We start from the raw sequence: 25865 nt of genomic DNA, 5'->3' as shown, positions 1-25865 counted from the left end.
GTTTATATAGTGCATGAGTTAAGTAAAGAGGGAGTGGAGTACGAGAATCTTAAGGAGAAGTTTCCAAAAATGTTTAAGGAGTCCCTGGTAAAGTTGAAGCGATATATACACAAACCTATGTTGTGAGAACCCATGAATCGTGTGAGACAAAAATTACATAACGTGCCCGTGAATTATAGCTCCAAACTAAAGGAAATGTTGAATGATTTGTGTGCAAGGGACATACTTTAGCCAATTGAGAGTCCTGACTGGATATCACCTGTTGTGATATCACTTAACTCACATGGAGAACTACACCTGCACATAGATTTAACATGTCTGAATGAAGCCATTTGGGTGGATAAAGTTTGGTTACCCAATTTACAAAAATGACTATCGTCTGTGAGACATGCTACTGTTTTTTCAACAATCGGCGTACTAGTGCACACTACTAGATCGGATTAGAAGAGGATTTAAGGCATTTTACTGATTTTGTAACACCTTAAGGGGCTTTCCAATACAAAAGAATGCTTTTTGGGCTTGCCAGATTATTAGCGATATTTCAAAGGGACATGAAAAAGTTATTGGCAAATGTGGAAGGGGCATGAGTATTCCAACATGATATCTTAGTATTTTTAAAGGACAAAATCACGCATGATGACATTTTGAATTGTGTATTATCAATCATGAGTGACAACGTTTTGACAGTAAACAGTGGAAAGTGTAAGTTTGGTAAAAAACAGGTAAAATACTTAGGTCATGACATTTTTAAAGATGGTATATGTCCTAAGGTTGGTCATGTGGAAGCAATATTGAATGCCCCTGAACCAACTTACAAGGAACAATTGATGTCATTTTTGGGGCTTACAGAATTTATTCAAGGTTTATAGAAAAGTGTTCTATGAAAGTGGAGCAACTAAGAAAATTGCTTAAAAGAAATGCTACATTTGAGTAGAGACAGGAGCAAGCAAGCTGTTTGCATGTATCAAGAAAGAGGTTTTACACACATCCTGCTTGAAGCCTTTTGAGATGAATGTTGACTGTATTATTTCAGTGGGTGCCAGTGGTTATGGTGTTGGTGCAGTCTTGGCTCAGAAGGAAGGGGAAGAAAAGTGGATTGTGACATGTGCTTCATGTATACTAAACCAGGCGGAAAGAATTTATTCTGTAATTGAAAAAGAACTCTTAGCACCATATTGGGCTATGCAACGGTTTACGCTATACATTTGGGGTAGGAAGTTTAAAATATGTACAGACGATAAACCTTTAGTGAACATGCTTAGTCCAGAAGGTGGAAGGAATTTATTTCCCAGGTTAGCAAGGTTGGCTTCTAAGCTGCAAACGTACCATTTTGAAATTGAGTTTGTTCCATGCAGGGATAATGTGATAGCTGATGAATTGTCACGACTTCCTGTGCGATGTGCGACCAGCAAAGAGGAAAGTAAGTGAGTAGAATGTGATGTCACATTCACATATGAAGATGTGGTATGGGTGGAATTATGGACCATGATGAATTGTTATCAGAGGAAGCCTAGGGGCAGGAAATGAAGAAGGATGCTAAGTTACAATTGATTATGGCGTATGTTACGAAAGGATGGCCGAGTGATGAGAGGAGATGGTTCCAGAATTTGGAAACTAAAGGAGAAATGATCTTTATGCAATGAAGTGGTATTGAGAGGTGATAACATTTTTCCTCCTACTGGTGTACGTGAAATGTTGGTGAAGAAAGGGCATACGGGGCATGGAGGTAATTCCAGTATTTAAAGGAAAATTAATGAGAACTTTTGGTGGCCAGAGATTGATGCAATGGTTGATCGATTGGTAAGGAATTGTACCATATGTGCACAAAGTGATAAAAGTGCTAAGCCATGCAAGGTATCTTTGGTCACAGTAGAGTTGCCGGATAGACCTCGGAGGAAATTAGCCATAGATTTTATGGGACCCTTTTCCATGTTGTGTTGCCAACCAGGCATTGTTAAACTATTGTACTAATTCACTATTTCAGTAAAAGGTCTGAGGTTCAGATGGTAGGAAAAATTACTAAGGATGTTGTAATAGAATCCTTGGAAGATGTGTTTGTGAGGAAATGAGTGAAGGGTTAGTATCAGACAACGGGGTGAAACTAACATCTAATACGATGAACTTGTTTTTGAGTACCCATGGTATTAAACACTCCAGGGTAGCATTGTACCATCCTGCAGTGAATAATGGTTAAGTTGAAAGATGTAACTGAGTCATAAAAAAAGCAGTCCAACTGGTATTTAAATGTGGGATTCCGTGAAGGAAATCATTGCAAAGTATGCTTTGGCCGCATAGGATAACCCTGCATTCGGTTAGAGGAAAAATGCTTATTACGCTTTTGGGAGGAAGGAAACCGACCACCACTTTAGTACATTGGTAGTTAATGGAGAAGAACTGTAAGAAATTTGGTAGTGTATGGGGAAGGTAAAATGAGGGAAAAAATGGAAGAGCATTAAGGGGGTCATTATGATTGCGGTTTTTCCGCATCCTCGGGGCCGGCGGAAGCCACCGCCGGCCCCGAGGATGCGGAAAAACCGCAGCGGACCTACCAAAGACCCACCGCCACATTAGGATGGCTGATGGGTCCTGGTTTCCGTCCGCAGTTTTTCTGCCGCGGTCGGATTACAACCGCGGCGGAAAAGCTCTAATATGGTGACGGTGTCTTCCAGACACCGTCCACCATATTAGGATGGCCAGTGAGTTATGCTTTTCCGCAGCGGGTTTTCCGCCGTGGAAAAGCATACGGAACTTCACTGCGGGGGCCCGTTGTGGGCCCCCTAGGTGAAGGGGGTTGCACACGGGGGGTACCTATGGTACCCCCCTGCATTTGCATGCAGAAAGCGGCAGGCACCGCGCGGTGCCTGCCTCTTTCTGCATGCAAATGCAATGCGTGCATATCTAACATTGCCACGGGTGCAGCTTGAAGCTGCACCCGCCGCAATGTTAAAAATAGAGGATGTGACCGCCAGGGTGGCGGTCACATCCTAATTGCACAGGAGGGAACTCCGCATGCCATGCGGAGGTTCCCTCCTGCTCTGGGGTCGCGGACGGACGCAAGTCCGTCCGCGATCCTAATCGACCCCTAAATGCGCACATGAAAATACCATTGTAATGGTAATGATGTCTCTAGGGTAGCAGAAGGTTAGTATGTTCGCATCAAGAGACCAGGATTTGTTGAGAAGGGGAAACCTTATTGGACAGAACCATTGAAGATTAATAAGGTATTGGGACGCGCTGTCTAATTAGATGATGGAAAGAAATTAACCTTAGAGAATGAAATCTGACAGGTTAGTTGAGTGTGAGCATAAATGTGGACATTACTTGATTGGAAGGAATGATAGTGTAGGATTGGAAGAAATCTGAGAGAACCATTTCAGTATAGAGGAGAAGAAGTGTAGTGAAAGGAGGGAAAGGGCTCCAGCTTATTCTGGGGAGTTATGTTGTGAGGTAGATCATATATATATGTATATATATATATATATATATATTACCTACTGGTGGTCGCCAGTAGGTAGTTATAGTTAGGATTTTTTTCAATGTTAAATCTCAAAATTCTATTTGGAATAACTTTGGCGCCGGTTGACGAATCTGCCTGAAAATTTCCTCAAAATAGCCTCGCGGCGTTCCGGTCCTTCCCTGAAAGTTTGGGGGGGATGCGTCAAGCGGGGGCCGAGATAAAAGGGGGGTCCCAAAACGCGTTTTCCCCATGTTAATTTCCATAGGGCGGTCGATTTCACTTTTAGCCCGAACGGCTGAATGGATTTCCACCAAACTTGGCAAAATTGTAGGGACTGGTAGTCCGATGTGCCTTTGCTATGTCTTAAGATATGTGCTCCAGTGTATTTTGAGTAATTTAGGTTCAAAAAAATATATATCTGTAAGCGCGCCCCGGTACGCCACCCGGGGAGCGCACCGGGCGCGCCACGCGACTTGCGCACGGAAAGCTGATTGGCTCTCGGGTGTCTGTAAACATTCGAAACAGTCCGGAGCGGCTGCCATCTTGTCTCTCGGTAAAATCGAGTCACAAGAGGTGGCAAAAACAAAGGGGGGAATTGACCATAAGGGGGCAGGGTAGACCCCCCCCTGACCCCCTAGGTTTGATGTGGGGGCCATAAAAGGGCCCCGCGGGGTCAATTTTTTTTTATATTTTTTCGATTTTCGTGGGGGGAGCGCACGGTACGCGCACTGGGGAGTGCACCGGGGAGCGCACCAGCGAGAAAAGAGAATGGCAGAGTTTTAAAATTTAAGTCATTTTATATAAATGGGAGGCAGTTCTGAAAAGAACTGTATTTTTTATTCTTTTTGTTGTTTTATATTTTTTGGGGGGGTTGAAACATTTTTTTTTTTTTGGTTTTTCTGAACATTTTTTGTTTTTTTTGTATTTTTTAAGGGGAGAAACAAAAACCAGGCATTTCAAAAGGGCTCAACAGGAGAAAAAAAAAAGTGCAACAAATTAATATTTCCTTTGGCACTTGTGGTTTTCCCAAGCACGATTAATAAGAGTGATGCAATGCTCACCATAGCAAATCGTTTGACCACAAAATTTACAAACTATTTTAAAATTGGAAAAGTTGGTTTGAATGATGGAGCATGTCTCCCTAACTTCTGGTCCTGATGGGGTGGACACAGTAGTTTGGGAGGTGCTGGCAGAAGATTGTACAGGGTTTTTGGCCAGTTCCCTGACCTCTGCCCTAGAATAGTTATTGGGATGCTTTCTAAGCATATGCCTAATCATTGTGTGGTTGCCGAAGGAGTACTTCTTGTTGGGATTCCCCCTTGACAGCTCCTGAAGACAGATTAGGCAGGTTGCTTTAGGTGCATTTACTTTTTTTTGTCACTTGGGATAGAAAAAAATTGCCATATGATGTGCTCTTTTGGCTTGTGGATTATGTTGTCCTCTCGGACGAATCTACTCTCCTCTTCGTCCTCATCCTCCTCCTGTTCTGGATCTCCACCACTGTGAAGTTGTGGAGGTCCTTGTGGTGGTGGTGGTGGTGGTGGTCCAGAAGATCCAGCAGCTGCAGCTAATGTAGGCATTTTCTATAGATACAAGTAAAGGTCTTCCTCTCTCAAAGCAAAAAGGTAGAATAAGGAAAAAAGGTGGGGGCTTTCATCATTTGGAAAAAAAAAATATCCTGAACCAATGAAAAGTGTTAATTTTAGGTCACATGACCAGGGGTTTCATAATTATGAAACCAAAACTGTTATGAACCAATGAAAAGTGTTATTTTCAGGGCACATGACCCGACGCGCTTATGCTACGCACCCCCGGGCGTGCCCGGGGGCGCGCTCCGGGTCACGTAGCGTAAGCGCGTCGGTGTGCTTACGTTGTGCGTTTCACGCAGACGCGGCTACGCGATACGTAACCATCATGTTTTCGTTCGCGATAATAGCGCTTACGGGACGCTAACCGGTGCGCGCCCCAGGGCGCCTCATAGAATTACGCTTTCCGGTGCGCTCCCCGGGGCGCGCACCGAGAGCGCCCTGAGGCAAAAAAAAAATAAAAAAAATATATATATTAAAAAAAAAATAGGCAAAATTGTAGGGACTGGTAGCCCGATGTGCCTTTGCTATGTCTCAAGATATATGCTCAAGTGGTTTTAACGAAAGTTAACTTTGAAAAAATATATATTGGGCTACATTGGGATTTATATATGTTGAGCCCAAATGTAGCCCAAATGTAGCCCAATATAGCCCAATGTAGCCCAAAGATGGCCACCAGAGACCAAAAAAACAAATGTAGCCAAATATTAGCCAGATGTAGCCCAGATATAGACCAATGACAGAATGACCCAGAGTGTTCTAAAGAACAACTAGTGCGCTAACAGTCTTACTTATAAACTGTGATTTATAGTTAGCAATTAGCATTTAAAAAACCTATGAAATTCACTGAAAAAACCATAGGTTTCACACCTGTTATAGTTAGCTGGAAATTTTACTGACATAAAACCATTGAAATTCCCACGTTATAGTTAGTTGGACTCACTATAACTTGCGCGCCTGCAATGCACTGCTGATGACGTCACATATTACATCACTCATGACATGGTCAGTGACATCACTCATGACATCACTGATGACACCATCCTTGTGAGAAAGTGACAGATATCCTTTCAGTGTAATGTAACCCTTGAAACACATATTCAAAAATAGAAACTAACATTTTCAAAAAAATGGAGATACCCATACCAGTTACAACAAACAAATCAGTAGTTTCACCATCTATATACACATCCACTCATTCACCAAAAGTTCTATATAGTCACTCATACATATACTCACTCATCATATGTAGTGATACACCTATACATCCTGTTACACACCGACAGTCATCAAAAAGTTACTCACACATGCAAATAAACTAATAAACATCCATTTATTTGCATATACAGATATACACACACTACCACCTTACTTCTAAGGAAAATTACACATACTTACTCTCTTAAACAATCACTTATAGAAACACATACTTATTTAAACAGGAACTCTTTCAATCTCTCACTCTCACATATACTGACTTATATATATCAATACTCACATATACTAGATTAAAACATATGTAGTTACTGATAAAGACACTAGTGAGGCAGGCATTCACTCACTAACACACACATATACACACTCATCCACCCATACAGTCCTGCACATATGCTGTCTTCAAAACACATACAAACAGTGAGTGAGTCACCAGCCCATGCAGCCACTGATACAGAAAGTGAAACACTGATACGTATATTACAATATTTAAAAGTTACTCGCTAATATATGTATTCACTAAGATACATTTAATAAGGCAGTTAACCAATAAATTCTTTTTAAAAAAAACATCCATTTACACACTTATTTAACCATTTATTCTTCCATCGTCCTTTACAAATACATATATAAAACATATGTATTTTTCAGAAAGACACACATTCACTGGATGGTGTCATCAGTGATGTCATGAGTGATGTCACTGACCATGTCATGAGTGATGTAATATGTGACGTCATCAGCAGTGCATTCTTATAGTTAGCTGAGCTAACTATAACGGAGGAATTTCAAAGGTTTTGTATGAGAGAATTGTTCAGCTAACTATAATGTGTGAAACCTATGGTTTTTTCAATGAATTTGCATGTTTTTTTAAATGCTAATTCCTAACTATAACGTGTGTGAAACTTATGGTTTTTTCAATGAATTTGCAAGGTTTTTTAAATGCTAATTCCTAACTATAACGTGTGTGAAACCTATGTTTTTTTCAGTGAATTTCAAAAGTTTTGTAAATGATAATGTATAAATGTATTAATTATTATGTTTTTCTTTTTATACTAATTTCTTATATTTTAATATAAATATTTATATTTATTTTATTTTTTAGATTATATTTCATATTCTTGTTATAAAATAATAACAAAACTAAATTGCAAAGTAATTTTTGGATGAATTATTGCTTGACGTCGGTAGCAAGTATAACACAGCTCCAGCAATTCTCTTGGGGCCCTATGCTCACAATGCTGTATCAATCCTTACACCTACTTCAAGCATGTGCAAGGTTTTGACGCAGCATAAGCTCAAAAGTCAATGAATAAAATGTTATACATTTCACTCAGTCACTTTTAGGAGGCCTTGCTGCACCCCCTTCTGCACAAGAAAGCCTCTTCTGGCGCAGCGCTTAACAATGTAATACACCCTCCAGATGCGTCACATTGTTAATAGCACACACCATGGCACATCTTTTGCACCAACGCTGTGTCACAAAAGTGACACAACGGCTGTGTAAAAGAGGCACAAGGGGATTGTAAATCCGCCCCTAACACATACAAATTCACCCAGGCACTTTCACCAGCAGCGCAAATTGAAACATAGACTTGTAACATATTTATGTACATATGATACATTCAAGTGCTTGGCAGAAAGGTCTAGGAATAAGGAATGTAGATTTGCCTAGCTCGTTAGAAATGGCCAGTACTGTCTTATTTAACGGATCTCTAAAAAGCCAGCATTTTATGTGTATTTTCAATTTATATTACACTCCAGCAAAGCTGGCAAAATGGAAAGCTAATAGGGGTGCTAAATGTAGCCGATGTGGACATTGTGGTGCGGATTCAATTCACATGTTTTTTTATTGTTCTAGATTAGCTCAATTCATTAATGAAGTACAAATTTTTCTAAATAACATTCTAGATACATCAATCGTAATATCTGCTGAATTGGTAATATTTGGAATCCGATCTGGCCAGAGGAGGACTATAACAGAAGCAGAAGAAGGTTTTCTGTTTATCTCTATGTCTATATTTAGATACCGTATAACCCCTCGCTGGCTAGATACTGACCCACCGATGTTTCGTCACTGGCAATCGAAATTATCGAATGTTTATCAATTGGAGAAAGCAATATATAATCTAAAGGGGAAGAGAAAAAGCTATTTGGTCAAAAACTCTGGGCTCCTATTTCTAATTGGATATAATGTGTATTATAATGTTCATATTTGTTTTCTATTCTTTTCTTCGTATTACTGCAATGTACTGTTCTATATAATTTTTGCTCTGCTGTTCATGTTTTTTTCTTTTGAGATTATGTATAATTACTCGCTGCCAAAAAAACGTAATAAAAAGGAAAAAAAAACAATTGCTTCGGACATACTACAGTATACTATAGATAACCACCTTATAGATTTATGCTGTAGCAGTTCTTTATAGTTCTGCACTTTCACATTCTCCATACACTAGTAACATATTCATTCATTCATTTATGAACTACACATTCACAGTAGAAAGAGCTCCCTCATGACCTATTAATTTTTCAGGGTAAGTACTCCAATTATACAGGCATGATCATATCAATATAACACATTTGTTTTACTTGTTCATTATTTTTATTTTTGAGATTACATCTTCATTTAGTATGTTCTTTTTTCATGATTTATTTTAAAACAAAATTCTCTTTCATATCAAAATTACATCATAAATCTCAAGAAAGTATTCAGAATCCACAATTCATTATTCCTGGACCACTATACATATATCACCAGGTAGAGAACAATACCACTCTCACTCTTTCACATTCACAACTTCACATATCTGGGTTTATAAACACGTCTATTAGTTGTTATCTCTGTTGCCCAATATGTAACCACTCTGATTGGTGGGATTTTAAAAGGACTTGGTCAACGCGTTTCGGTGGGATTGAACAGCGATGGAAACCACCTTCATCAGGACCCACCAGATAAGATAGGTGTTCTCTATGACCTGGGAATATCTGAAAAAATATGTATATAAAAAATCTACATTACTTCTATGCCCATATTATACACTTATGAAGAGAGACATTGTGTGGATCGATCAGTGTCTTTCATAATCACACTCTTATTCACCCCATTGTGACACCTTATAACCCATTCCGTGAATTATTTACAAAAAGGAGGTCAGCATAAATTTCATTTTGGTAAGATTCCCTCGGGAAGACAGACTTGTATTATCTAGATGTCTTCATTTCTCACCCTGCGTTTTGAGTTTCTAGCCCAATTATTGATTTAAAAAATTGACACCTTTGACAACAGGACAAAATATCAATAGTTCCTCAAGACTTTTCTTCTAATCAAGCAGCAACCAGGGTTAAACTATATTTGGAAACAACAAAAAGGTGGTTCTAAATTCCAAAGTGAAGAAGCAGTTATCCTATAAAGGCCCTACTTCTCTACTTTTGTTACCTTAAGTATACTTTACGTTGAGAATAAGGAGGGAAATTCGATTCTGTTTAAGTTGTAAAGCTCTAACTTTCTTGAAGTTTTTTTCTAAAAAGAAAAAGACGATAGATCTAACAACTATAATTTCCTTAGGAATCTCACTGATGACCATATTTTATGTGGAGACACTGTATTACCTTAAGTATCCCACCAAGAAGATGACCTCATAAATTCCATAGGAGGAGGTTATTAACAAAAAGGAACTTGCTTCAAAGTTATACTTCGACCGGGAGGACACCTGTATGTATAATAGAATGCATGCCGATATAATGACTTGCTGGCTTCTACACAATAGACAAACATCTAATATTACACTGTATACTTTAATAGGTACCTTAAAATGATTTCCTTTTCTGCTCAATTGTCGTTCCCTTTCTTTCTTTGGCCAACGATGTCCGACCATCCAAATCAACAGTTCCTGCGCAATACGTCACGTCACTGTCTAAATAATAAGAAAATACAGGGTTGTTCTTCCTCTGGTCTCTGCAGTGCATCAATTTTTATGTCCTGTTTTTTCACAAAATAGTGTCTCAGCTTAGTTGTTCTTAGTTCCCTTTTATCCCTTCCACTATAGGCCAGCTAGCCCTCCCCACGTTCTTTCAGGATTCCCGGTAGGTGACCTACCCCCATTAAGGGTTTACCCAAGATTCGCATTAGGGATTCAGGTACCTACCTCTTCAGTCCAATGTTTTACTCCGTCAACGTCCATCTCCCTGCATTATGTAGCCGCGAGTGATTCTTGGTCCGTTCGTACGGCGTTCTTAAATACCCGGGTTCCCGCGCTCAATTGTCTTTATTCAGAGCACCTGGTTCCTATTAGAAAGAACTACACATTTCTCTTTAGTGCAACCACTATTGTCACGTGGTGCACAAAACCCAATCCCCTTTCTGTTTAATCTTACGGTATGTATGACGTCGGACTTTGTAGACAGCAAGATAGATTTTTACTGGACAGTCCGAGCATAAACGCAGGGTAATCAATGACGGACTAACTTGCAAAGAATTGTCCCACCATTTTGGACCAGTCTATGTTTACACCTATGACGTGACTAACGCCGAGGATGTCCGCCATTCAAAATATTTTACGTGCCTGCATAACAAAGTCACTAAAATAGACAACAGACTCCGTTTTGTAGCTGAACTACAGCTACCACATTAATAGGGTTTATATATACAGTGAATCCCTAAGGTTCACGAAGTTAATTGATCGGATATAAATATTATTACATTGTTTTTTGGCATCGAGGTTAGGACCATTCACAACATTTTTTAGATCTAGCAATGGTGGTAGTTTTATAGAATTTGAATTTGCATATAATTAATGCCTATCAAACTGGTGATTTCAGACGCAAATTTATACATGCATATCATCTATATTTGAATATCAAAAAAGAAAATCTTAAGGGCAAACGAAAGGTTTAGAAACTGGATGCTTCGCTATATTTTTACAGACAAAATCCCTATCCTCGGTGATCTTACTATGAGGAATATTGCCAAATATATATGTAGAGAGCCATCTACATCCTTTGGCATATTAATATAGAGATTGTCCCTTTCGTAAACTTGTCTATATGTAACTCTAAGGTTACCAAGGTTGTGTGATATTCCACTGGATTTCTTCATTTTATCCATTTTTCACAGTATCCATAGAAAAAATCTAGAAAAATTCTCTTCTCTTACAACTAATGTCCATGGGAATCCCTATTTGACTTCTCACTTTTTCCAAAATGCACCATTTTGCATCTTTTTCTGAATGCTGTTTAGTTAAAAAATGGTGTACAAGAGGGGCTTCTGTTCTGCTAATCCGTATTGCCGATTTATGTTCGCTATATTGAACTCTAAACTTGCGTGATGTTTCTCCAACATACAACAAATTACATGGGCAGGTTATGCTGTAGATAATATTTTGACTCCTACAGTTGGTAAGGTCTTCTAATTTAAAACTCTTGCCCTGATACTCTATGGAGTCAGTGACAATGGCTGAATCACAAGCATGGCAAGATCCACACCTGTGATTGCCGATCACCATAGGTAGTTTGTGATTGCCGATCACCATAGGTAGTCCTGTGATCGTTGTCTGACGCAACCTGTCTGGTACCTGAGATCTAGTATGTACCAGTAAATCACGTAGGTTTCGATTTCTGCGAAAAGCCACTAGAGGTAAATCTGACTTGGTTTGTTCCTCACATGTATTCAGAATTTTCCAGTTTTTCTGAATGATATTTTTTATTTTAAAGTTGAAGGGAAAGTGGTTGACCACACAGACCACCTGATCTTTCGGGGTATGGCGTGTTCCCTCCAGGAGGGCATACCAATTATAATATTTCGCCCTCTTATAAGCGTGGAGAACCAGCCTCTTGGGATAGCCTTTAGCAAGCAATCTCAACCTCAATGCATGACCATGTTTGTGGAATTCCATCATACTAGTACAATTTCTTCGAATACGAAGAAATTCGTTAAAAGGTATTGAATCTTTTTGAATATTAGGGTGATAGCTCTGATACTGTAAGATGGTATTCTTAGCAGGAGGTTCACGAAATAAGCTCACCTCCAACTGCAGATTAGTTCCTGAAATCATGATGTCAAGAAACTCCACAAATTGAGCACTGCTCTTAGCGGTGAATTTTAAATTCTGGTCGCTCGCATTTAGCCACATCACATAGTTCTCAAGGGAGGCATAATCTCCTCGCCAAATGAAAAAATGTCGTTAATGAAACGTCTCCATGTCATGACATTGTCAAAAAATGGAGCCGCCTCATTGAAAACATTTCTTCTCTCCCAGTCCCCCATGTAAATGTTCGCAACACTGGGGGCACAGGAAGCCCCCATGCTGGTGCCCTTAATTTGTTGATGAAGGGATCCATTAAACTCAAAAAAGTTATTTAGGAGGACTATTTCCAAACATTCAAGAATAAAACCATCTGGCCTCTCTCCTGGGGTTCTTTGAAGGAGGGCTGATACTGGATGCAACGCTTGACATTGAGGAATGTTGGTGTACAATGCCTCAATGTCAAACAATACCAGTATTTCACTCTCAGGATCAAATTGCATTCCCAATAATGTCTCTCGTATCTCGAATAAAGGAAGCATATGTTCTGGTCAGAGGGCATAAGTACATATCAACATATTTTGATAAGGGCTCAGTACTTGAGCCTATGGTAGATATAATCAGCCGCATTGGTGGATTTACTGCATCCTTATGGGTCTTGGGAAGACCGCATAAGGCTGGCGTTACAGGACAAGATTTATTTTAAAAGTTATACTCTTGTTTGCAGATGTCACCCCATTCTAGTGCCCCCTGTGGTGGTTTCCTCAGTGAGATCTTTGAGCTTGGATAACTCTCTCGGGTGTGATTATTTGTAATGGTGAGTTACTGCCAAAATTTTGTCTATTTTGTCATCGTACTCAGATTTGTTCATAACTGCTATCCCACATCCCTTGTCGCAGGGTTTTATAATTAGATCTTTAATTAGTTTGATATTTAACAGTGCTTTGTTTTCTATTGATGGTAGATTATTCTGCACCGTTGGAAGATGTTTGATAACCTTCGCGACTTCTTTTAGCACATTCTGCTAAAAAATGTGCACTTCCGGACCCACCATTTCCAAGGTGGGGGTAAATTGAGAGGGAGGTTTGCAAATGGAGCGATTCACATTCTCTGTTGTTATAGATCGATCTTAAAAAAACTTTTTTAGTCTTACTTTTCTAAAGAAAGAAAACAGATCCTGAAGTAACTTAAACAGATTGGGACGAGTACTAGGGACAAATGACAAGACCCTACTAAGTAGTGCATGCTCATCTGAGTTTAGATTTGAAGAAGACAAATTGAAAATTGGCAGAGTATCTATTCTCTCTTGATTTACCAATACATCAGTATTTAACACCAGTATTGATGATGTCTCGTTTTCAAATACGGCTGCCGATGTTGAGGGGCCATCTGTAATGGCTCCCCTCTTTCTGGTGCCCATCTCTTGTTTCTCTCCCAAAACTGGCCTCTCGATAAAAAAGGAGAGGATTGACCTCTGAAGGAGTCCTGTCCCATTGACCTACCACGATAGGGACGGGTATCGTATTGGGATTATTCATCTCTGCCACAGGATCATTGTCTGAGTCTGATGAAAAGGTCTCAGAGAAATTGAGGACCCTTCTGCAATACCCGTTAGTATTTCCTTGCTGTCCATAACTCTGGTTTGTTTCCTGATAATAGTTTGAATTTAGATATGGATAAGCCCTCTCTTGAGTATACCACCTAATATCTTTCTTTAGTTTTTCTGTTTTCTTATTAGTTAGATATATCTCAAAGTCCTTCATATCGGTGTTAATTCTATCAAGTCTCGCTTTCGCTTCTTCTAGCGCTGTGCTGGTATTCAATTTTTCTTCTAATGATATGATTTCCTTATTGAGGGCCTCCATCATGTCCCTAGCTGTTTCAATTATCAGCATCATAAAGTCCCTGGAGCAGTGGTTCGCAATGTGTGACTTACGGACTTCCACAAATAATGCCGAGACATTTCTTACTCGTAGGCCAGATGGAATCACACCTGATCTTAAATATTGAAGCATATAATGAACATGTGATTCCATGCGCTTCCATTTTTTTCTCATATTAAGTAGGTTGTTCCATTCTCCATTGCCACTTTGCTGCAGTGGGGTTGCATTTTCAATTGTCAGGGCTCTCCCTACTAATGCAGTAAAATCCTCATCCGTGAACCCGAAAGTCTTTATACCCTCCATACTGCCTAGTGAGCATAAAAAATATTTTTTTTAAGAAAACAATTCCACCACAACTAAAATGATCTGTGCCCACCGGTGAGAGAACAAAAAAAAATGGGGATCTCAATTAAAGACACCCAATGAAGGGATCTCCAATAAAGACACTCAGTGACTCAATCAAACTCAAAACCCATACTCATGAACATAGATCCCTCTATCGATCCAATACAATTGTCTCAAATTCGCCACGCCCACCTAATGAGTCACAGAAAAAATCCCACAGTTATAACAACCGCGAATACCAAGTAATGAATTTGGGGGACCCCCTCTAAAGCAATTTCTTTAAGGTCAGGGAGAAGAAGGGAAAACAAGAGCAAACACAGAAGAAAGAGCTCCCTCTTGACCTATTAATTTTTCAGGGTAAGTACTCCAATTATACAGGCATGATCATATCAATATAACACATTTGTTTTACTTTTTCATTATTTTTATTTTTGAGATTCGATCTTCATTTAGTATTTTCTTTTTTCATGATTTAAAAAAAAATTCTCTTTCATATCAAAATTACATCATAAATATCAAGAAATTATTCAGAATCCACAATTCATTATTCCTGGACCTCTATACATATATCACCAGGTAGAGAACAATACCACACACACTACTCTCACTCTTTCACATTCCCAACTTCACATATCTGGGTTTATAAACACGTCTATTTGTTGTTATCTCTGTTGCCCAATATGTAACCACTCTGATTGGTGGGATTTTAAAAGGACTCGGTCAACGCGTTTCGGATGGATTGAACAGCGATGGAAAACATCTTCATCAGGACCCGCCAGATAAGATAGGTGTTCTCTATGACCTGGGAATATCTGAAAAAATACGTATATAAAAAATCTACATTACTTCTATGCCCATATTATACACTTATAAAGAGAGACATTCATTCTGACAAACTTTTACACACTAACATAGAAATAAAGTTCTTTCTTTGACCAGTGAAGGTAGTTCTAAAAGGAACTGTTTTTTTGTTTTGTATTTTTTTGTGTTTTCTCAACAAATTCCATGCAGAACAAAAGAATGAAAAAAGAACAACTAATGTCAAGGACAGCAATGATCCTGCATCCTGCGTTTCTTCAAGTCTATAGACTGTTCCCCATAACACAAAAGTTTATCCAATAAATGCATAGAATTTTAACTTTAGCAAAGTCAGAATCAATATGTGGGTGTGGACTGCTTGCTGAAAATGCTGCTGCCGCAGTTTATGTGCTTGGTGTAGCAGCAGGTGGGTTCTCGTGCAACCTCCATCTTGCAGCTCGAGCAAAGTTCTTGGGGTGCAAGTTCTTCACGTGTCGCACCATATTTGCTATGCCAAAGGAGTATTTTTTACATGGACCACCCCTTGAAAGAGTTGTTTCGCAAATGTTATAAATTACCTTTGGAGCATTAACCTTTTTTTGACCTTCTGGAAAAGTGAAAAACTTCCAAATTAGAGCTTCTTTCCTCTTCTTTGGACGTTCTTCAGGAATGAAATATCCCTCTGAAGAACTGCTGGAAGATGACTCCATTGCTCTTAATATTGTGATCTTCCTCTATTTGAGAAGATTCTCAGAACAAATGCTTCTTCTTAATAAGTCAAAGTCGAATAATTATAATGGGACAGAACTTTCAACAGTCACAATAGGAAAAGTTATGAACCAATCAAATCTCTACTTTTGTAGTCACATGGCTTTACGTACGCTTATGATGCGCTTGCGCAGCTCTTTCAATATGAGTACGCATGATGTTCTACCGCGATTTGTGTAATTCTTTTTAAAAGTAATATATGATTATTACAAGTATTAAAAAAAATCATAGTTATCCCAAATGTCTGCCCTTAGAATGTACATTAAATACATACATATTTTAAACCAAGTAGTAACATTGCCCCCTTTCGCGTACAGAACGCCGTACATGACGTCACACCGAAGCTTTAATGCGACGCGTAACGTCAAAGCATATTCGTACCGTATGCGTGGGTACACAGTATGATAAGCAGTACAAACTATGGTGCGATCACCCTTTCAGTGACAAATCAGAGCTCAGGGCACGCTAAGGAGAATGATTAGAAGTGCTGACTCATTGCTGATCTGATTCTGGGCCTGCCTCTGCGTACATTATAACACCGCCCCCATCTCTCTCTGTTGTTAATTGTTAGTGCACACACTCATACTTGCACATGCGCGGTGCACGCCCGCCCACACTACCCACATGCCACCACCTAGCATGCTTGCTATCATTTAGCCTGGAAACCAATACATTACCCAATGGCATGTCCCCCAGGGCCATCATTGTTGCAGACCGCGAAAACGCTACCAATGACGCCCCTGGGCTTGGTTTGGTCAGCCCCCGCAGTTCCCATATAATGCGGGCACTGATGTGAGCACGCTCTCTTTTGCCTGCCTCTGCTGCGGTGACAGACAGACTGTCGAAAACACCCCAGACTCAGCGAAACCACAACCTTTCAAGACACGACAAAAGACGACAGAAGCAAAGTTAAGAGAAGATGTCACAACATCAGCCTCCACTGTAAATTGTATATGCATAATGCTATTTTTTTATCCTTCATATGGCTTTCCTACCCCTCAATGGTTTTAAATTGTACTTACATAATTGAAATATTTATTTATAAGTCACAAGGTCCTATACACCTCTAATCTTAAAAATTGTGCGTGCATACATTTCTGTGTCGTATTTCTGTACTACGCCACGTGCTTAGGCCTCTATTATTAAAAATTGTGTGTCCATGATAGTATTTTTTTTTCTGCGTCACAAGGCCGTCCCAGACCTCTATTAACTTATTGATCTTCCTTTGTTTGCTGGAGCTGCAACAGTCTTAACTAGGGAATATTAAGAACCCACATTAAAATTCACTTTTGATAGTAGTTACGCAACTCAGTTTACGATGACTAATCAAAATGTCCTTTTGTTTCCTCCCCCAAACATTGTTCAGAAGCAACCACGGCCTATCGAGGAACAGCAATGGAATTCTCTGCAACTTATTGAATATACTTTGACGTATAGAAGCAGAGTTCAAGTCGAATGGTTAATTCCGGTGGCCGCACTCTTTATACAAGGTAAGCACAGCAGCCTAGATCTTCAAAGCCTTCATATCAATGCATTAGAAATAAGTCGCCATAACGGGCGTCAGTAACGCAGTAGGCACTTCCATATAGACACCACTTGAACACGGCACTATAACAACTGAAATATACCAGGTACACTGCACTCGTAAAACTGTAGTGTTAGCTTTATTTGTGAAACGAAAGAGGGCCATATTATCAAGCCTGGGTGAAAAAATTATTCGCACTTTATCGGCAGGAAAGTGCTGCTAAAGTGGCGATAATGGGTTTGATAATATGCTCTATGGAATTCCAATCAAAGCTCATGTTACATGTGAAGGACATCAGACATGAGCTTCGATTGGAATTCCATATAGCATATTATCAACCCCATTATCGCCACTTTAGCGACACTTTCCTGCCGATAAAGTGGCGATAAATTTGTCGCCCAGGCTTGATATTATGGCCCAGAGTGCGTAGTGTACAGCACCTTCTCTGTAAAATCTATAATTACCTCCAAACAGTGACAACAGATAGCTTACAACAGTCTGACAAACAGGTCCACAACCTCATTACGCCACTTCTGAGTCACTTTTAACATGGGTAAAGTGATGCAAGGAGCTAGTAAATCTACGTCTAACTTTTCAAGAAAAAATCTCAACTCCAGACTCTGGGACACAGTTTTAATGTTGTTTTCTCTCTCTTTCTCTCTCTCACTCTCTGTGACATCATTTCTCTTTCTCTCTTAAACTTACACACTGCAGTCTGCTTGGACATGTAGAAGAATTGTTGAAATTAAGTTGTCAATCCAACTGGCTGAAGTGTTTGGCCACAAGGTTTATACAAGGGTAAGCACAGAGGCTTAGATCTACAAATCCTTCATAGGAATGCATTAGAAATATTCGGCATAACGGGTGTTAGTAACGCAGTAGGCACGTCCATATACCCACCACTTGAATGCAGCACTATAACAAGTAAAATGTACCAGGTACACTGTACTGGTAAAACTGTAGTGTAACTTTTATTTATGAAAGGAGAGAGGGCCATATTATCAAACCTTGGCAACAAAATTATTGCCACTTTATCGGCAGCAAACTGCCGCTAAAGTGGCCATAATAGGTTTGCTAATATGCTCTATTGAATTCCAATCGAAGCTCATGTTAGATGTGAAGGACATCTAACATGAGCTTTGATTGGAATTCCATAGAGCATATTATCAAACCCATTATCACCACTTTAGCGACACTTTCCTACCGATAAAGTGGCGATAATTTTGTCGCCCAGGCTTGATATAATGACCCAGAGTGCGTAGTGTACAGCACCTTCTCTGTAACTTCTATAATTACCTCTGAGTAGTGACAACAGATAGCTTACTACAGTCTGACAAACAGATCCACAACCTTATTATGCCACTTTTGAGTCACTTTTAACATGGGTAAAGTGATGCAAGGAGCTAGTAAATCTACATCTGACTTTTCAAGAAAAAATCTCAACTCCAGACTCTGCGACACAGTTTTAATGTTGTTTTCTCTCTCTTTCTCTCTCTCACTCTCTGTGACATCATTTCTCTTTCTCTCTTAAACTTAGACACTGCTGTCTTGGACGTGTAGACGTGCAGAAGAATTGTTCAGAATAAGTTGTGACACCAACTGCCTGAAATGTTTACCCGCAAGGTTTATACAACGGTAAGCACAGATGCCTAGATCTACAAAGCCTTCAGAGCAATGCATTAGAAATAAGTCGCCATAACCGGCGTCAGTAACGCAGTAGGCACTTCCATAAAGACACCACTTGAACGCGGCACTATAACAGAACTGGAATGTACGAGTCACACTGCACACTTAAAACCGTTGCGTTACCAAAACTTGTAGGGGCATAGTATCAAGAACGGCGATAAAATTATCGCCGTTTCAGCGGCACAAAACTGCCGCTAAAGCGGCGATAATGGGCTCGATAATATGCCCTTGTGAATTTCCATAGTAGCCCAGGTTAACACCAGAACCTAGACTGCTATGGGAATTCACAACAGCATATTATCAAGCCCATTATCGCTGATTTAGCTGCAGTTTCCTGCCGCTGAAACAGCGATAATTTTATCGCCATTCTTGGTAATATGCCCTGTAATGCTTCAGCTCATTTACTCACATCTACATAATTCTAAACTCTAATTTTCTTTTTTCTTTTGCAGATTACCAATCGGACACCCTTTGGAATCCATTTCACAATTTGTTTATAAAAATTTTTAAGTTATTTTTCCAGTTCTAATATAGTTATAATTGAGTTTTGTTTATATTTATTGTTTAATAAAAGTTAATTTAAAAAAACTACATACTTTTTTTATTTTGTGGGGGATGGATATGACGGCTCACAATAAAAATAATGTTGAAATACTTTAGTAAGATATTCAAGACTAGGATTAAAAACGACTGAGTTCTAACTAACAGATATGATAAAAACAACGGTGAGAAACTACTAAAATGGCGGTGGACGGAGTACATAATCAACGTTTGGTGCCTCAGCACTACCTTTCAAATAAATATATAAAAAATATGACTATTAATACTGTACAAAAGTACAGCAGCGGATGACACACACGAACTGGGAAAAGAAAGCAACAGATTTACTAACTGATATAAAGAAAGGTTTGCTTGTTGAACTTGAAGAAAAAGAAAATGTGGGCTTCAAAGCGATGCTGAGCATGCGAAGAGAGTACAACTGCTACACCAAAAAAAAAGAAAAGCTTTACATACTATCATAGAAATGAAGGAGCATATTATCAGCAAAAGGCGATACATTATTGCCGCTTTTATCGACAGGAAACTGCTGATAAAGCGGCCATAATGTGCTTGATAATAGGCCCTTGTAACTTCCCATAGCAGCCCAGGTTCTGATGTTAACCTGGGCTCCTATGGTTATTCACAAGGGCATATTATCAAGCCCATTATCGCCGCTTTATCAGCAGTTTCCTGCCGATAAAAGCGACGATAATGTTTCGCCTTTTGTTGATAATATGGCCTATTGTTTTTTTTTTACCAGTAAACTTAGGTACATATTATCAAGGACCGTTGTTAAAATTATCGCCGTTTTATTGGCAGGAAACTGCAGATAAAACGGCGATAATGAGCTTCATAATACAGGCTTGTTATTTCCCATAGGAGCGCATGTTAACACCAGAACATAGGCTTCTATGGGAATTTACAAGGACGTATTATCGAGCCCACCCTCCCAACATTAATAAAAAACTCCAGACAATGCAGGTACCGGGAGCTGGAAGGTCATGTTACATATCACTGCCCCAGAAATGTGGCGTTCCCTGCAACGTGTATGGGGAGAGAGAGAGAGCTCAAAACATATTTTTTGTTTAGAAAAGACCCAAGGCGTGCTGCTCATCAAGACTGCGGGGGGAAGGACCGTAACCCCCCCCGCATTCTTCAAAATAAAACCAGAAGAGTGCCGTTCCCCAGTGCTCGGGGCACCTTACAAGCCCCCATTATGCAGAAAAATTGCCCCCGTAATTTGCCCCCCCGGGACCTAATGAATAAAACGGACTTCTACTTTTTTTTCACCTTTCCCACCGCGTCCAAGTACTGCACGAGTACCCCGCAATTTTTTATTTAAAAAAAATAAAAAATTGAGCCTAAAGATCCATGTACCACCCCATGACCAAGACTATAGGCTCAGAATGTTTCTACCCTGTCCCGTTTCCTTATTTCTCAACTTTGTTTTACTGTTTTCTTGTGACTCTGCTCTCCCGACAAAAAACATGGCTGCCAACACTTCCTGGTTTGGAGTATTGACAGCCAATCAGCATGCAGCTCCTGCTCGTCATTGTACGTATTTCCATACCCGTATGACCAGTAAACTTAGGTGCATATTATCAAAGACCGGTGTTAAAATTATCGCCGTTTTATTGGCAGGAAACTGCCGATAAAACGGCGATAATGAGCTTCATGATACAGCCTTGTTATTTCCCATAGAAGCCCATGTTAACACCAGAACATAGGCTTCTTTGGGAATTTACAAGGACATATTATCAAGCCCACCCTCCCAACATTATTAAAAAACTCCAGACAATGCAGGTACCCAGAGCTGGAAGGTCATTTTACATATCACCGCTTCAGAAATGTGGCGTTCCCCACGACGTGTACAGGGAGAGAGAGAGAGCTCAAAATGTTTTTATTTTTAAAAAGACCCGAGGGGTGCCGCTCACCGAGACTGCGGGGAGAAGGACCGTAACCCCCCGTATACTTCAAAATAAAACCAGAGGAGTGCCGTTCCCCAGTGCTCGAAGCACCTTACAAGCCTCCATTATGCAGAAAAATTGCCCCCGTAATTTCCCCCCCGGGACCTAATGAATAAAACGAACTTCTACTTTTTTTTTCACCTTTTCCACCGCGTACATGTACTGCATGATTACCCCGCCATTTTTTATTTTAAGAAAATAAAAATTGAGCCTCAAGATCCATGTACCACCCCCTGACCAAGACTATAGGCTCAGAATGTTTCTACCCTGCCCCGTTTCCTTATTTCTCAACTTTGTTTTACTGTTTTCTTGTGACTCTGCTCTCCCGACAAACAACATGGCTGCCAACACTTCCTGGTTTGGAGTATTGACAGCCAATCAGCATGCAGCTCCTGCTCGTAATTGTACGTATTTCCATAAGTGTACGCCGCGATTTTTCTTTAAAAAATATAAATAAAAAATAGAGCCTAAACATCCATGTACGACCCCCTGAGCAAGCCTAGAGGGTCAGAATGTCTCTACCCTACCCCCTTCCCTTATTTCTCAACTTTGTTTTACTGTTTTCTTGTGACTCGGTTCTAGCGAGGCACAAGATGGCCGCCAACACTTCCTGGTTTCGAGTGTTGACAGACAGTTCACAGCCAATCAGCATGCAGCTTGCGCTCGTAATTGAACAGATTTCAGTACGAGTACTGAACTCCGTCTCTAGATATCGCTATGATTTTACTTGCAATTTTCTCAGAAACTACTGAACGGATTTACACCATTTAACAAAAAGCACAATCTGCGAACAGAGCTCTACCTCTCTGCCAAATTTCGTGTAATTCCGTTCAGCCGTTCGGGCAGTAGCCCTGGCTAAAGGTCCCCATGGAAAATTAGATGGGGAAAACACGTTTTGGGACCCCCCTTTTTTCTCGGCCCCCACTTGACAAATCACCCCTTAACTTTCAGGGAAGGAGCGGAACCGAGCAGGCCATTTTCTTGGAGAAATTCACGAAGATTCGTCCACTGGCGCCAAACTTATGCCAAATAGAATGTTGTGGATTTCCTATGGAAACTAGGTCCTAACGACCACCAGTAGGTAATATATATATATATATATATATATATATATATATATATATATATATATATATATATATATATATATATATATATATATATATATTCACTGAAAAAACCATAGGTTATGGACCATATATAGTTAGGAATTCGCATTTACAAAACCTTATTTTACTCACACAAAACCATTGAAATTCCATATATAGTTAGTTGCACTAACTATATATCGCGCACCCGCAATCCACTGCTGATGATGTCACATATTACATCATTCATGACATGGTCAGTGACATCACTGATGACATCACTGATGACATCTCAAATGACATCACTGATGACATCTCAAATGACATCACTGATGACATCACTGATGACATCTCATTTGACAATACTGATCACATCACTGATGATATCATTCATGTGATAATACGATGAACCTCTTCAGACTCTAATATAACCTTAGATACAATCAGTGTAAACAGACACTCACAGACTGTCACTCATCCATGGAGTTACTCACACACCTAGTCAGTCATGCAAAGAATCAATCACACCTCCATTTCCTCAACTATACAGTTATACAAACTTTACTTATTCAAACATATACTAACACATATTTACTCTCTTATACAATCCCTGATACAAGTTCACAATGATCCATACAGCCACTCACACATTCACTGGCTCTTATGCACAGTTATTTATATATGTCAACTCTCACATGTACTGTGTTTTACATATGTACTTACTTTGACATGTAGCACTGAGATATCCATTCACTCACCAATACACTCATGCACACAGTCAACCGCCCATACAGCTGTTTCCACATGCACTTTTGAAACCATACATCTAGTGAATCAACTGCTCACACATCTATGCACAGAGTCATACACCTCCCAGCCACCCACACACACACTCAGTCTCCCATACAAATACTTGGGCAACCAATCAATAACCCATATAGTTACTCATATAGCTACTTATCAACACATGCAACAGTTTACAGAACAACAGACATAATTATGCACAAATTAAGACAGTTTAGTCACTAACCCATGCACTCAGTGAGACACATTTAATCACTCACTCATACAGTCAGTCATGCACCTACTAAATCCTTCATCCAGACACTTATACATCCACTCATTCTTCAATATGTAAGACATATTTTAACTTTACAGAAACATACAGTCACTGGATGTTGTCATCAGTGATGTCATCAGTGATGTCATTTGAGATGTCATCAGTGATGTCATCAGTGATGTCACTGACCATGTCATGAATGATGTAATATGTGACATCATCAGCAGTGGATTGCGGGTGCGCGATATATAGTTAGTGCAACTAACTATATATGGAATTTCAATGGTTTTGTGTGAGTAAAATAAGGTTTTGTAAATGCGAATTCCTAACTATATATGGTCTATAACCTATGGTTTTTTCAGTGAATTTTCAAGGTTTTGTAAATGCTAATGCCTAACTATATATGGTCTATAGCCTATGGTTTTTTTCAGTGAATATATATATATACATACATATATAAACATATATCATCTGTATATCTATATAAATACAAACATAAATGCATGCATACATATACTTATATGCATACAGATGCATGTTATTTACATGAAAGTTGAAAAAACACTAATAAAAGCAAAGCTAAAAACCCACCTCATTACAAACAGAATGGCTTTAACTTAAACGAGGGCGAGATCTATTGCATTTTCAATGCTTGTTTACTTTGGTTCCATCAAGAAGGCATTCAGATGTGTCACACATTTGCCATAAATTCTGAATGTTAGCACTCTAGTTGCACATTAGATCACTGTAAAGCTACTGCTCACCAGGGACGTCTGCTGCTGGTATTCAAAGTGCATGTTTAAGTCTGCATGTCAGAATTTTTTTAATGAAATAGAAGAAGATTTGAGAAGTCACTCAAAATGATCCCTAATTTTTCTTTCTGAAGCACTAATCATACTTTCTATGGCAAAATTAACCCCCTCATGTTGTACCTTTTTAAATTGAGTGTTTTCAGACTTATCACTTCATTCCAATCAAGATGGCTTCTGGTGTGCCATACTTTTGTCATAAGTAAGACTGTTAGCGCTCTAGTTGTTCTTTAGAACACTCTGGGACATTCTGTCATTGGGCTATACTTGGGGTACATCTGGGTGATATTTGGGCTACATTTAGGCTCTTTTGTCTCTGGTGGCCATCTTGGGAGACTGTATGTCAGAATTGTTTAATGAAATTGAAGAGGGTTTGAGAAGTCACTCAAAATGTGCCCTAATTTTTCTTTCTGCAGCACTAATCATAATTCATATGGCAAAATATACCCCCTCATTTTGTTCCTTTTTAAATTAAATGTTTTAAGAGTTACCACTTTATTCCAATCAAGATGGCTTCAGGTGTGCCATACCTTTGTAATAAGTAGGACTGTTAGCGCTCTAGTTGTTCTTTAGAACACTCTGGAACATTCTGTCATTGGGCTATACTTGGGCTACATCTGGGTGATATTTGGGCTACATTTGGGCTCTTTTGTCTCTGGTGGCCATTTTGGGAGACTGCATGTCAGAATTTTTTAATGAAATAGAAGAGGATTTGAAAAGTCACTCAAAATGTGCCCTAATTTTTCTTTCTGCAGCACTAATAATACCTTCTATTGCATAATATACCCCCTCATTTTGTTCCTTTTTAAATGAAATGTTTTAAGAGTTACCACTTTATTCCCATCACGATGGCTCCAGGTGTGCTATACCTTTGTAATAAGTAGGACTGTTAGCGCTCTAGTTGTTCTTTAGAACACTCTGGGACATTCTGTCATTGGGCTATACTTGGGCTACATCTGGGTGATATTTGGGCTACATTTGGGCTCTTTTGTCTCTGGTGGCCATTTTGGGAGACTGCATGTCAGAATGTTTTAATGAAATAGAAAAGGATTTGAGAAGTCACTCAAAATGTGCCCTAATTTTTCATTCTGCAGCACTAATCATACTTTCTATGGCAA

This window comes from Lissotriton vulgaris, chromosome 6 (assembly GCF_964263255.1).
Source record: "Lissotriton vulgaris chromosome 6, aLisVul1.2, whole genome shotgun sequence".
Classification (NCBI taxonomy): Eukaryota; Metazoa; Chordata; class Amphibia; order Caudata; family Salamandridae; genus Lissotriton; species Lissotriton vulgaris.
Note: the sequence above shows the minus strand (reverse complement) of the source record.